We start from the raw sequence: 15,750 nt of genomic DNA, 5'->3' as shown, positions 1-15,750 counted from the left end.
TTCTCGGTCAGGAGTGAAGACTATTGTTGGGACAAGGTCTGCTGTTGGAATTGGGCAGTGAAAATCAATAACTTCGTCATCATTCTAATAGAGGGCAATAATTCAATATCCTTGTGGATGGATTATCTCATGTTCTAAATAAAATACAATGAACATCATTGCTATGTGAATCATGAAAGAATTGGAAAACATTAACGGAGAGGTAACAAGGTCATAAAGTCACCAATTGAAACAGCAGAAGAAATCAAAGAGTACAGAAAAGCAAGTTGAAGCAGAATGATCAGAGCCCACATTTGATTGAATGGCTGAGACAAAACAAGAACAGATGGAGAACTAATGGATATTTTTAGTTCAGAGAAATGAACTCAGCTACAACAGAAAGATGAAAAACTGAAGCAATTGCATTGAAAAGCAAAGACAGAAGAAGAATCTGAGTGCATTCCCAAATGTGACTAACTTAAACATGATGTCTTGATGAGACATTCAGGCAGATGGGAAAGTGGGAGAAATTCATTACCGGGGACTTATAGAAAGGAGGTGTGGCAGGTAGCACATCAGTCACCTGTGGGTCATTGTGGGAGTGAGAAGAACTCCCGGCAAAATACAAAAACATTTTTACTGGCCTGGACTTCATTTAGGTGGAGATGAAAATTGCCAGAAATGTCACACATGTCATGTAACCGGAAAACTTCAGGCAATAATAAAACCGGCAACTTTAATGCCCATCCCTGCATTTGAGGAATCTTTTACAAGGGTCTTACTTGATTGAGTAGGACCCCTACACAAAACAACAAGTGGGAATCAGTATTTGTTAACAATGATAGATGCGTCCATTTGATATCCACAGGCCATTCTATTTGTGCAATCCCACTGCTAGAAAGGTTGTAGAAGAGGTACACCAATGTTTAACTCGATACAGACCACCCACAGAGATACAATCAGGTCAAGGGGCAAATTTTACATCAAATGTATGCATGGAAGGTATGGGTAGCTTATCGGAGGAGAAAGTGAGGACTGCAGATGCTGGAGATCAGAGCTGAAAACGTGTGGCTGGAAAAGCGCAGCAGGTCAGGCAGCATCCAAGGAACAGGGGAATCGAGGTTTCGGGCATAAGCCCTTCTTCAGGAAGAAGGAAGATTCCTGAAGAAGGGCTTATGCCTGAAACGTCGATTCTCCTGTTCCTTGGATGCTGCCTGACCTACTGGGCTTTTCCAGCACCACATTTTCAACATGAGTAGCTTATCCACTGCTTACCAACAAGCATGGTAAGGGAGTGTTCGAAAGGTGGCGGTAAACTTTAAAGACTATTAGTGAGCTTAGAGAAGACCATACCGAGGGCTTATTGTCAAGACAATCCAAACGACTGGATAAAGGAATTCCATTTGTACATCAATGAGTTTTGGGGCATGAGCTGAGAGGACCACTGAAAATAAATAAGGAGAAATTAGTGAGTCAGAGTTCAACGACCACATATTTGAACTGTGAATGATTAAATTGAGAGGGAGAGTTGGCTCCAATTATGCAATATCCTTACACACTTACGCCAAAGAAAGTTGGCATATGTTCAAAGACAGACTGAACGGATGTTCCAAAAACAGCAGCATCAAAGAGAGTTGCAGCAACTGGAGCTCAGCCATACTAATGGTGCCAAAGCCAGATGGTACCCATGGTTGTGTGCAGACTGTTGCAAAGTTAATGCAGTTGCAGAGTCTGATTCATATCCGATTCCACATTGGGAAGGCTGTATTGGAAAAGGTAGGACAAGCAACTTAGATTTGTAATTTATACTTGCTCAGAGGATACTGGCAGGTACCTTTATCCGAAGGAGTGAAGACTATTTCGGCTTTTGTAACACTGAACGGAATTTACTAACTTAAAGTCATGCCAGTTGGTATGGAAAATGTGCCAGCCACATTTCAAAGGGTAACCAATCAAGTCATTCCTGGGTTATCCAATTGTATGATGTACATCGACAAACTTGTGCTCTTTTCGTCACACAGGGAAGGAACATTTGCAGCCTTTATTGGAACTATTTAATTGACTTTGGGAGGCAGGCTGGTGATAAACGTGGCTAAGCGTGAATTCACCAAAGTCCGAGTCATGTGTCTGGGCCCTGTTATCAGGCATGGACATATGGTCCCAACCATAACATTGACAAAGAGAGCAGGACTATGATTCCTGGCAGTGAACAAGTTTACCAGAAGTTTGTACAAAATTGTAGTAGTGTGGTTGCTCCACTGACTGACTAATTGAAGAAGTGCTGGATATTTTAGCGGACAGTAGAAGGCATTTGCCAGCCTGAAAGCTGTGTTAACCACTGCCCCAGTGTTAGCTACACCTAATTACCCAAAGCTACTCGAGATCGCTATTGATGTGGGTGATGTGGGTGTTGGTGCTGTATTCTTACAAGACGGCGATGAGAAGATAGGAAGCCCCATTGGTTATTTCATCAGGAAACTGAATATTTATCAGAAATATTTCATGATTGAGGAGACCTTGAGCTTGGTGTTCCAACATTTATATTGTCAGTAATGGGTCTTGTACAATTGTCTGTACTGATCATAACCCACTAAAGCTTTTGGAGAAATGTAAGGGCTGCACTTCCAGATGGTTTACATGGAGCTTATTACTGCAGCCATTCAATTTGAAACTGATACACGTGGCAGGATGAGAAAATGTAATTGCTGATGTGTTGTCACAACTTGGATGATGTAAGATGGAGGGAGTTGGTTGCAGGAGTAAATGGACAGAAACAGAATGCAGTAATGCATGGTTACAGTTGATGCAATTTGCGTGTATTGTCGCGTAATAATAGATTAAGACCAAGGGTTTTAAAATGAAATAATCTTTGTCTCTTATTAATGTTGCAGTAAAATTACAACACGGGTACGTAACCAGCAATGCTGAAACTTGCCCAGGGATGTCCTGTACACACAAAGAAAACAGGACAAATTCCACCCAGCCAATTAACGCCCCATCAGTCTATTCTCGATCATTAGTAAAGTGATGGCAAGTATCATGAACATTGCTATAAAGCAGCACTTTCTCAGCAATAAGCTGCTCAGTGAGGCCCAGTTTGGGTTCTGCCAGGGCCAGTCAGCTCCTGACCTCATTACAGCCTTGATCCAAATATGGACAAAACAGCTGGGTGCTTGAGGGAAGGTGAGAGTGACAGTCTTTGACATCAAGGCTGCTCTCGATTGAATGTGGCTTCAAGGAACCATCGGAAATCGGGAATCAATGGGTGCAAACTCTCTGATGGTTGGAGTCATACCTGACACATAGGAAGATGGTCGTGGTTGTTGGAGGTCATTCACCTCAGGGCCAGGACGTCTCTGCAGGAGTCCCTCAGGGGAGTGTCCTCGGCCTGACCATCTTCAGCTGCTTCATCAATGACCTTCCCCTCCATCACAAGGTCAGAAGTGGGGATGTTCGCCGATGATTGCACTATGTTCACCATTCACGACTCCTCAGATTCGGGTGTCCATGTTCAAATGCTACAAGATCTGGACAATATCAAAGCATGGGCTGACAAGTGGCAAGTAACATTTCCATCAAAATAAAAGACAATCCAACCACTGCCCCTTGGCTTTCAATGATGTTACCATCACTGAATCCCATAATGTCAACATCCTGTGGGTTATCATTGACCAGAAACTCAACTGCTGAAAACGTCGATTCTCCTGTTCCCTAGATGCTGCCTGACCTGCTGCGCTTTTCCAGCAACACATTTCCATCTCTGATCTCCAGCATCTGCAGACCTCACTTTCTCATCACATTACTAATGATCGAGAATAGACTGATGGGGCGTTAATTGGCTGGGTGGAATTTGTCCTGTTTTCTTTGTGTGTACAGGACATCCCTGGGCAAGTTTCAGCATTGTTGGTTACGTACCCGTGTTGTAATTTTACTGCAACATTAATAAGAGACAAAGATTATTCCTGATGAAGGGCTTATGCCCGAAACGTCGATTCTCCTGTTCCCTGGATGCTGCCTGACCTGCTGCGCTTTTCCAGCAACACATTTTCAGCTCTGATCTCCAGCATCTGCAGACCTCACTTTCTCCTCAGAAACTCAACTGCACTTACCACAAACACAGTAGCTACAACAGCAGGTCAGAAGTTAGGAATACTGCTGCAAGGAATACTGCAGCCTGTCCACCATCTACAATGTACAAGTTGGAAGTGTGATGGAATACTCCCAACTTGCCTGGATGGGTGCAACCCCAGCAACACTCAAGAAGTTTGACACCATCCAGGAAAAGCAGCCCAAATCCACAAGTGTATATTCCCTCCACCACACATGCTCAGTACACACTGCTGCTACTATCTACATGATGCACTGCATAAATTCATCGAGGATCCTCAGACAGCACCTTCCAAACACACAACCACTTCCATCTAGAAGAACTAGGGCAGCGGATGTGTGAGAACTGCACTATCTTCAAGTTCCCCTCCAAGTCATGCACCATCCTGACTTCAAAATATAATGCCGTTCCATCACTGTCACTGGGTCGAAGTCCTGGAATTCCCTCCCTAATGGCATTGGGGGTTAACCCACAGCAGGTAGACCACAGTAGTTCAAGGCGGCAGCTCACCTCCACCTTCTCAAGGACAACTAGGGAGAGGCATAAAATGCTGGCCAGCCAGTGACACCCACAACCCATAAAATGAATAAAAGATAACAGTTCATTGTGTGTGAGAGAGAGATCGAGAGAGAGAGAGAGAGACAGAGACAGAGAGAAAGACCATATATCTGTGTGTGTGTGTGTGAGAGAGAAGCACTATGCCTAAGAGTGTGTGTGTGAGAGTGTGAGTGAGTGAGTGAGAAAGAGAGAGAGAGAAACACATGACTGCATGTGTGCGAGTGCGTGTGTGAGAGAGAAATCATGTCTGTGTGTGAGACAGAAAGAGAGACAGACAGACACACAAACAAAGACCATGTCTGTGCATGACAGAGGGAAAGACCACGTGTGTGTGTGTATGTGTGTGTGAGAGAGAGAGAGAGACTCTGTGTGTGTGTGTTTGTGTGTGTGAGTGTGTGTCTGGGGGCAGGGTGAGTGGGGAGTGTGGTGGTGTGAGGATGCTGTCACTTTAAAAAGGTTACTTTGGCCTGTGTTTTTTTGAAGAGGGATTGTAAAGGCAGAGGTGCCAAAGAGTCTCGAGTGCCTGTGGGTTTTTCTTAAAAACAGTTTAACAATGGAAAAGGAGTGGCCAGTTCAGGTTCTTCTAGTTTTGGTCTAGCTGCAGCAATTCCAAGATGTTTTGAGTGTCAGAAGGTTGCAAGTTTCAGTAAATGATTCCTAACTGAGCACTCGGACATTTCTCTGGATGTTGTTCCCTCCGCCTGTAAGAATACGAGTTTGAATTTACCTTTTTGCCAAGGGGTGTGTTTATGAGATGTTACAACATTGGATCAGGAAATGAGTAAGTTACTGTATCAAGTAGTCGGTTATGTTTTCCAATTGTTTACTTATTCTTAATGCCACTTTCTTTTGTTTGTGTTTCAACCGTAGTGTTTAAATAAATTCTGTTTGGATTAATGCAGAGTGGTTTAACCAACTGAATCACACCTGGAACATCATTGTCACATTTGCTTCAAACAAAGAAAACCTTATTTACCCGAACTATGCCCCTCATGATTTTACAAACCTCTATAACGTCACCCCTCAGACACCGACGCTCCAGGAAAAACAGCTACAGCTTCTTTAGCCTTTCCTTGTCGCTCAAACCCTCCAACCCTGGCAACATCTTTGTATATCTTTTCTGAACCCTTTCACAGCTTCCTTCCTTTAGGAGGGAAGCCAGAATTGCACGCAATATTCTAACAGTGGCCTAACCATTGCCCTGTATAGCCGCAACATAACCTCCCAACTCCTATACTCAATGCTCTGACCAACAAAGGGAAGCATACTCAATGCCTTCTTCACTATGCTGTCTTCCTGGGACTACACTTCCACAGGACTATGAACTCCAAGGTTTCTTTGATCAACAACACTCCCCAGGACATGACCATGAAGTGTGTCAGCCCAGCCCTGATTTGCCTTTCCAAAATGCAGCACCTTGCATTTATCTAAATTAAACTCCATCTACCAACCTTTGGCCCATTGGCCCATCTGATCAAGATCCCGTTATACGCTGAGGTCACCTTCTTCGCTGTCCATTACACCGACAATGTTGGTGTCATCTGCAAACTTACTCCATATACCTTCTATGCTCACACCCAAATCTTATAGCAGTGGATCCAGCACTGATCCTTGTGGCACATCACTGGTCACAGGCCTCCATCCGATAATCAAACATCCACCACCACCCTCTGTCTTCTACCTTCAAGCCAGTTCTGTATCCAAGTGGCTCGTTCTTCCTTTATTCCATGAGATCTAACCTTGCTAACCAGTCTCCCATGAGGAACTTTGTCGAATGCCTTACTTAGGTTCATATAAATCATGTCCATCGCTCTGCCTCACTAATTCTCTTTGTTACTTATTCAAGAAACTCAATCAAGTTTGTAAGACTTTTTTCCCACGCACAAAGCCATGTTGACTATCCCGAATCAGTACATGCCTTTCCAAATACATGTACATCCTGTCCCTCAGGATTCCCTCCAACAACTTGCCCACCGCTGAGGTCAGGCTCACTGGGCTGTAGTTCCCTGGCCTGTCCTTACTACCCTTCTTAAACAGTGGCACCACGTTTGCCAACCTCCAGTCGTCCAGCACCACACCTGTGACTATCGATGATACAAATATCTCAGCATGAGGAATTACCCACCTTTATGTATTTTAAGACATCCAGCACCTCCTGCTCTGTAATCTGGACATTTTTCAAGATGTCACTATCTATTTCCCCACATTCTATATCTTCCATGTCCTTCTCTACAGTAAACATTGATGCAAATACTTCTTTTGTATCTCCCCCATCTCTTGCGGTTCGACACATAGGTTGCCTTGCTGATCCTTGAAGGGCCCTATTGTCTCCCTAGTTACCCCTTTATCATTAATGTATTTGTAGAATCATTTTGGATTCTCCTTAACCCCATTTGCCAAAGCTATCTCATGCCCCCTTTTTGCCCTCATGATTTCCCTCTTAAGTATACTCCTACTGCCTTTATACTCTAAGGATTCACTCGATCTATTCTGTCTATACCTAACATATGCTTCCTTCTTTTTCTTGACCAAACCCTCAATTTTTATAGTCACCCAGCCTTCCCCACACCTACCAGCCTTGGGCCTTTCACCCCAACAGGAACACTGTCTCAGTATCTCATTTTTGAAAACTTCATCATTTTCCAGCCATTCCTTTACCTGCAAAACTTCCCACCCAATCACCTTTTCAAAGTTCTTACCTAATCCTGCCAAAATTGTCCTTTATCCAATTTAGAATGTTAACAGTTGGATCCTGTCTATCCTGTTCCATCACTATTTTGAAACTAATAGAATTCTGGTCGCTGGCCCCAAAGTGCTCCCCCACTGATAGTTCACTCACCTGCCCTGCCTTATTTCCCAAGAGTAGGTCAAGTTTTACACCTTCTCTTGTAGGTTCATCCACATACTGAATCAGAAAATTTTCTTGTACACACTTAATAAATACCTCTCTATCTAAACCCTTAACACTACGGCAGTCCCAGTCTACAGTTAGAAAGTTAAAATCCCCTACCATAACCACCCTATTATTCTTACAGATAACTGAGATCTCCTTACAAATTTGTTTCTCAATTTCCCGCTGACTATGTGGAGCTCTATAGTACAGTCCCGAAAAGGTAATAATCTCTTTCTTATTTCTCACTTCCACCCAAATGACTTCCCGGATGTATTCCCAGAAATATCTTCCTCAGTACAGCTGTAATGCTATCCCTTATGAAAAACCCAACCTCACCCCTCCCCTCCTGTCTTGCCTCCTTTCTATCCTTCCTGTAGCATTTGTGTCCTGGAACATTAAGCTGCCAGTCCTGTTCGTCCCATCCTCCATCTTGGATTACCCAAATCCTGATAGCTTTTGTTCCACCTCCATGTCAATCCTTATCACTCATCAATTAGTTTTCCCTGTTTCAGTTTGCTTACTTGTCTTCTAATCCTGACCAGTGTAGGGCAGAAATGTTCAATTTTGTTTTTCTTTTAGCAACATTTCGGTTTTGTTCAGTTCAATAACAATAATTCACTATCTTTTTTTTTTAAGGCCTTTCCACTTCTCTAATGGCTACAATGATTGCCTTCAGTTGTGAGGAATATTTGTCCGTATTCTCGAAGAAACTGAGCCCATCTTGTACCAAACTGGTTGAATGTCAGACAGATCAGGAAATCAGGCATCATTCACCCTAGATGTACACTGACAAGAAAAGCCCAGACTTAAGTCAGGTTTTCTCTTATTTCTCACCAGCTATTCCTTAAAATACTGAAACTAGACTGTCCTCCAGTCCATTTCTGGAGTTCTTAATCCATGAACTTTCAACCTTCAGTAGGGCCAATGGTGAAATGCCACAGTGGGGGTGATCCCTTCAAAAAGGAACTAACTTGCATCAGAGATGGTAAAATGGCTCAATATATCTCATGCAAAACTAATTTATTTGACTTTTATCCAAAATATTAAACCTGTCTCACACAGGTTAATTAACCTGAGCATAAACAGATTCAGTGAACATGGCTTGGGCCTGGATGTGGTTAAAAGCACAATCTCATTGCTGTAGTTCTTTATGAACACGTCGGTGTCTCAGCAGGTGGAATGAGTGAGAAAACCCTTCTTACACACAGAGCAGGTGAATGGCCTCTCCCTGGTGTGAACTCACTGATGTTTGATGTCAGACGATTGACTGAACCTGGTCCTGCAGTGAGAGCCCCAGAAAGGTTTCTCATCACTGTGAACATGTTGGTGGGACATCAGTTTCCTGGAACCTTTAAAGCACTTCCCACAGTCTGGACATTGAACAGGCCTAGTCTCAGTGTGAACTCACTGGCCTCCCAATAGGGCAGAAGAGTGAGTAAATCCCTCCCTAAACACAGCGCAACGAAATGGTCTCACCCTTGTGTGAACTCACCGGTGTTTTTGCACATAGGATATGATATAGAATGCCTTCTCATTCGGCTCAGGGGAACAGTCTGGGTTTGCCGATATATCTGCAGCTGGATGACTGAATGAACGCCTTGCCGCAGTCAGAGCAGGTTCTCAGCCTCTACCCAGTGTGATCTCGCTGGTGTGTAGGGAGTTGAAATGATTGCCTGAACTTAAAGCCGCAGTGAGAACTCCTGAATGGTCTCTCCTCTGTTCGAATACGTCAATGGCACATCAGTTGCCCAGAACTTCTATGGCATTTTCCACAGTCTTGTGATTTTAAAAGGTATTTTATCTGGGTGAACTCTATGGTCTGCCTGCAGTTGAGAAGACTGAGTGAATCCCCTCCCACACTTGGAGCAGATGAATGGCTTTTCCTCAGTATGAGTGCATTGATGAATTTCCAGTTGAGGTGGGGATTTGAATCCTCCTTCACACTCCTCATATTCCCATCCTTTCTCCCCAGCGTGACTGTGATTATATCTTGACAGTTCAGATGATTTCATCCACACACTGGACAGGTGCACAGTTTCTCCTCACTTGGTGTTTTCTCGTTCCAAGTTCAGAATTGAACAATATTCCAATCATAAAATAAAAATCAATCTTTCCAATTCTAATATGATACCTGGTTCAGTTTCCTGACCACAGACTGTCCCCTTCACATATTCTGTGAAGCTAATTAATGAGAAGGAGAGTGAGTGAGAGAAGCCCACAGTCTGACTGAATGGTCCTCCCTGAGACCTGGCTGCAGGGTGAAGTTCTAGGACACTCCTGAAGAGGGCGCGCGATGGCTACCCCAAAGGACGCCAGTGCGCAGACGCCGATTGAGCAGGTTGGAGCATGCGCACATTGACTGAAGGCCCCTTTTTCAGTCTCCAGGTAATGGCGGGGAGGGCGTGGTTACGAAGGAAAAATAGAGCAAGCGGTGGGAGAGGTGGTGCGATCCGTCTTGGTAATGCCCAGGAAAGGTCCCGCGAACCGAATAAGAATGAGCGGGTGCCGCGGTTTCAGCCCTGAGTTTAATTCCGGGGACCTGGGCCGTGGCAGCCATTTTGTTTGGGAAGAGGCGCATGCGCGGTCATTCTGGTGACGCCCGAGTGGGCGGGGCCTGCGGTCCCAGTGACGGAGACAATGGAGATGGGGCGGGGCCTGTGGGACTGACCCGGGGCGGGGGACAGGCATTCACAGCTCTGGGGGAGGGGGGGACAGGCATTCACAGCTCTGGGGGTGGGGGGGACAGGCATTCACAGCTCTGGGGGAGGGGGGACAGGCATTCACAGCTCTGGGAGAGGGGGGACAGGCATTCACAGCTCTGGGGGTGGGGGGGACAGGCATTCACAGCTCTGGGGGAGGGGGGGGACAGGCATTCACAGCTCTGGGGGAGGGGGGGGACAGGCATTCACAGCTCTGGGGGAGGGGGGACAGGCATTCACAGCTCTGGAGGAGGGGGGACAGGCATTCACAGCTCTGGGGGAGGGGGGACAGGCATTCACAGCTCTGGAGGAGGGGGGACAGGCATTCACAGCTCTGGGGGAGGGGGGACAGGCATTCACAGCTCTGGGGGAGGGGGGACAGGCATTCACAGCTCTGGAGGAGGGGGGACAGGCATTCACAGCTCTGGGGGAGGGGGGACAGGCATTCACAGCTCTGGGGGAGGAGGGGCAGGCATTCACAGCTCTGGGGGTGGGGGGGGACAGGCATTCACAGCTCTGGGGGAGGGGGACAGGCATTCACAGCTCTGGGGGTGGGGGGGACAGGCATTCACAGCTCTGGGGGAGGGGGGACAGGCATTCACAGCTCTGGGGGTAGGGGGGCAGGCATTCACAGCTCTGGGGGTGGGGGGGACAGGCATTCACAGCTCTGGGGGAGGGGGGGGACAGGCATTCACAGCTCTGGGGGTGGTTGGGGGACATGCATTCACAGCTATGGGGTGGAGGACCAGGTACTCACAGCTCTGGGGGGGGGGGGGGATAGACAGGCATTCACAGCTCTGGGGTGGGGGGGACAGGCATTCACAGGTCTGGGGGTGGGGGGGACAGGCATTCACAGCTCGGGGGTGGGGGGACAGGCATTCATGGCTCTGGGGAGGGGGGAGCAGGCATTCACGGCTCTGGGCGTGGATGGGATAGGCATTCACGTTCTGGGGATGGGGGGGCAGGCATTCACGGCTCTGGGGTTGGGTACAGGCATTCACAGCTCTGGGGGTGGGGGAGAAGGCATTCACAGCTCTGGAGGAGGGGAGATAGGCATTCACAGCTCTGGGGGGGGACAGGCATTCACAGCTCTTGGGGAGGGGGGTCAGACATTCACAGCTCTGGGGGAGGGGGGAACATGACAGGGACAAATGATTCACCAATACTGGAAATGGTCTGAACTTCTCTCCTGTCCTGACAGTGATCAGTTTATAAACTTCTTTTCCAGGGGATCAGGAGAGGGCCAGAGAAAGGAAACTCAAACCAAACCAAAAACAGTCCAAATCTGATCCAACACAACGAATCAGGAACTGAATGCTATCGGTCTTTGAACTTGGAAGCAGGAGTGTTCCAACCATTTGCACAGCCTCGGAAAAGCTTTGCACCATCCACAGCAGACAGGACCTGGACAGCATGGAGTTACAGAGATCTACAGCACAGAAAAAAGATCCGAGAGCCCTTCTGCAATTTAAACCAAACGCAGAAAAACTCACCTTGCCTCGTAATTTGGTAAAGGGACAGAGGATTCCCAAATTCCACTATTTTAAAAAAGTATCAATTTTATTCTTTAACCCTAAAAGTGAACATTAAACATTTTAAAAAGTGAATATTTGAACTGGGGAAAATGAAATTATGACGCGATCAGACAGGAGTTGGGGCGTACAGACTGGGAGCAATTGTGCCATAGAAAGGGCACAGCAGCCATGTGGGGCAGTTGTTGCGAGTGATGCACAAATATGTCCCTCTGAGACGGGTAAGAAGGGGTAACGAGAACAGAGGAGCTTCTCCTTAAAGGGAAGAAGGCAGCTTACGTAAGGTGGAGGAGCCAAGGATCTAGCACAGCTTTAGAGGATTACAGGCTTGCTAGAAAGGAGCTTAGTAATGGACTGAGGAGAGCCAGGAGGGGGCATGAAAAGGGCTTGGCAAGAAGGATTAGGGAGAATCCAAAGGCATTTTACACAAACGTGAGGAATAGAGAATGATCAGGGAAAAGGTCGGGCCAATCAGGGATAGCGTAGGGAACTTGTGCATGGAGTCTGAGCAGATAGGGAAAGCCCTCAACGAGGTTTTTTGCTTTGGTTTTCACTAAGGGGAGGGAGCTTGTTGTGAATGAGAACTTTGAGGAGCTGGGATACAGGCTGGAACAGATCAGGATTGATGAGGTTGATGAGCTGGAAATTTTGGCAAACATTAAGATTGATAAGTCCCCATGATCAGACCTGATTTATCCCAGGCTACTCCGGAAGCAAGAAAGGAGGTTGCTAAGCCACTGGTGAAGATCTTTGCATCCTCACTCCCCACGGGAGTCGTACCGGAGGATTGCTAGGAGGCGAATCTTGTTCCTCTTTTCAAGAAGGGGAGTAGGGAAATCCCTGGCAATTACAGACCAGCCAGTCTTCCGTCTGTGGTCAGCAAGGTTTTGGACAGAATTCTGAGGGATAGAATTTATGACTATTTGGAAAAACATAGCGTGATTCAAGGCAGTCAGCATGGCTTTGTGAGGGGCAGGTCATCCCTCTTAAGTCTTATTGAGTTCTATGAGGAAGTGACAGGACAGATCGATGAAGGTCGAGCTGGTGGATGTGATGTATAAGGACTTCAGCAAGGCATTCAATAAGGTTCCCCATGGTAGGCTCATCCATACAGTCAGGAGGTATGGGTTTTGGAAGATTTGGCTATTTAGATTCAGAATTGGCTAGCTGACAGAAGGCAGAGAGTGGTTGTAGATGGCAAGTTCTGCCTGGAGGTCAGTCTTGAGTGGGGTCCCACGGGGCTTTGATTTTGGGTCTCTGCTCTTTGTAGTTTTTATAAATGACTTGGATGAGGAGATTGAGGGGTGGGTTAGTAAATTTGCAGATGGCACATAGGTTGGAGGTTCTGTTGATAGTATCGAGGGCTGCAGCACAACATAGACAGGATGCAGAGCTGGGCTGAAAAATGGCAGATGGAATTAAACCTGAATAAATGCGAAATGATGCAATTTGAAAGGTCGAACTAGAATGCTGAATACAGGATTAAAGACCTGATCTTGGCAGTGTGGAGGAACAGCGGGATCTTGGTGTTCAAGAACATAGTTCCCGCAAATATGCCACCCAAGTGGATAGGGTTGTTAAGAAAGCATATGGTGTTTTGGCTTTCATTAACAGGGGAATCAAGTTTAAGAGCTGAGAGGTTTCGCTGCAGCTCTACAATCCCCTGGTGAGACCACACTTGGAATATTGTGTCTGGTTCTGGATGCCCGACTATAGGAAAGATACAGAGGCTTTGGAGAGGGTGCAAAGAATGTTTACCAGGGCTGCCTGGACTGGAGGGCTTGCCTTATGAAGAGAGATTGACGAAACTCAGACTTTTCTCTCTGGAGAGAAGGAGGAAGAGAGGAGACCTGATCGAGGTATAAAAGGTAATGAGAGTCAATAGCCAGAGACCTTTCCCCAGGGCAGGATTGACTGGCACGAGGAGTCATAGTTTTAAGTTATTAGGAGAAAGGTTAAACGGGTTGTCAGAGGTAGTTTCTTTACGCAGAGAATTGTGAACGCATGGAATGCTGTTGCCAGCGGTGGTGGTGGAAGCAGAGTCATTGGGGACAATTTAGCGACTACTGGACATGCACATGGATAGCAGTGAAGTGAGGGGTGTGTAGGTTAAGTTATTTTATTTTACATTAGGATTAATCCTTGGCACAACATCGTGGGCTAAAGGGCCTGTTCTGTACTGTACTTTTCTATGTTCTATGTAAACAATAACTATTTACAACTCTGAACCACTTTTCTCTTAAAGATCTGTTTTCTATGTCCAACTCTATAACAATATACTGATCCAATAAACCCCGATTAAAATGTGCAACATATTAAGTTTCAAAGCCAGACAGCGGCTGCCATCTCCGGTGTCGATCTTCCTGTTTGTAGATCTCCCTGGGTCGGCTTTAGACTTCTGCTGCAAGGGTTAAAAAAGTACCTTTGATCGAGAGTGTTTTGGATGGCAGTCTCTCTCTCTCTCTCTCTCTAGCTAACTCTCAAAATGCTGACCTTTGATACCCCAAATATCGGATCATCTCACTGGTTCTAAGTTGTCAAAACGGTAAAATTCACATTCCATTGGGTTTTAGTATACTGGGGCATAATTTAAATGGATTGGTTGAATTCAAATGGTGGTCAAACTACTGAGGTATCTAGTTTACAACCAAATGTTACATATTTTCAAGTCATAGTCAAGTCACACGACAGTTGCTCTCACTGCCAAAACATCCTTCACTCTCCCTTAAAGGTACAGTATACATCTTCAAATTGATAACAGCATCTACAACATTTGGAGAGTTCCGCGTTCGGAGCTGTGTCGTGGCCATTCGCCTGCCCTGTGTGAGAGGAAGGATTCACAACTTCATCCAACTTCCGACACACCAGCAGATTCACACCTGGGAGTGACCTGTTCAAGCAGTGCAAGTTGATGTAGTCAGCTCCCACGCCAACAAGTCTACAAGTGACTGCAGAGGTTGGAATATTCCATTACTCCTGTTGCTCTGACATCCAGCACTGAATCAAGTTCGTCCTGACAGTCAGGGCTTGTTTCTGCTGAAGTTACTTCCTTATCACTAGAGTAGAGTTGAAGATTCTTGTCATCGTAGCTGACAGCTTTCTTCAGGGTATAGCGACCTTTTAAAACCAGCACTCTATGATCAGTCTGTCAAATTCAGAAAAATATCACAGACAATTAGTGTGCAATTAACATTGAATTTCTGCTTCAAATGGAACTTGCTCCCGGGGAAAAGAACTGAAATTTGATATCTGAAAAGTTCCCCAGCATTAAAATCTCCAAAAAGAAAGTTGATGAATCCTTGCTGACAATTCTTACTGACTTGAACATTACACACATGGCCCTACATTCCTACCAGGAAGAAAGGGAATCAAAGTTTATGTCAGACCCGAGGAGAATAGTGTCAGTGACGATGGGGCTGGTTTATATCAGACAAGGGGAGATTGGTGTCAGTGACTGTGGGGCTGGTTTATGTCAGACAGGGGGAGATTGGTGTCAGTGACTGTGGGGCTGGTTTATGTCAGACAGGAGGGGATTGGTGTCAGTGACTGTGGGTCTGGTTTACATCAGACAGGGGGAGATTGGTGTCAGTGACTGTGGGGATGGTTTATGTCAGACAGGAGCGGTTGGTGTCAGCGACAGTGGTCCTCTTTTATATCAGACAAGGGGAGATTGGTGTCAGTGACTGTGGGTCTGGTTTATGTCAGACATTAGGGCATTGGTGTCAATGACAGTGGGTTCGTTTACATCAGACAGGGGGAGATTGGTGTCAGTGACTGTATGGCTGGTTTATATCAGACAGGGGGAGATTGGTGTCAGTGACTGTGAGTCATGTTTATATCAGACAGGGGGAGATTGGTGCCTGTGACTGTGGGTCTGGTTTATATCAGACAGGGGGAGATGAGTGTCAGTGACTGTGGTTTAGTTGATATCAGACAAGGGGAGATTGTTGTCATTGTCTGTGGGTCATGTTAAGATCAGAC

At 46.0% G+C, this 15,750-nt stretch overlaps 1 long non-coding RNA gene across 1 annotated transcript; it reads right to left on the bottom strand.

Annotated features, from left to right (window-relative positions):
- Positions 1–1,332: 1,332 nt before the first annotated feature.
- LOC148135052 (uncharacterized) lies at positions 1,333–9,161 on the bottom strand. The gene is made up of 3 exons (XR_015755449.1): positions 9,031–9,161; positions 3,275–3,506; positions 1,333–1,423 (listed from the first exon to the last, which is right to left on the bottom strand). It is a non-coding gene; the product is annotated as an uncharacterized LOC148135052 (long non-coding RNA).
- Between the last annotated feature and the right edge of the window lie 6,589 nt (positions 9,162–15,750).

The sequence above is a fragment of the Chiloscyllium plagiosum genome, unplaced genomic scaffold (genome assembly GCF_037043375.1).
Source record: "Chiloscyllium plagiosum isolate Xiang-an unplaced genomic scaffold, Cpla_swu_hap1 HiC_scaffold_51, whole genome shotgun sequence".
Taxonomy (NCBI): domain Eukaryota; kingdom Metazoa; phylum Chordata; class Chondrichthyes; order Orectolobiformes; family Hemiscylliidae; genus Chiloscyllium; species Chiloscyllium plagiosum.
Note: the sequence above shows the minus strand (reverse complement) of the source record. Positions and strands in the feature narration are given on the sequence as shown.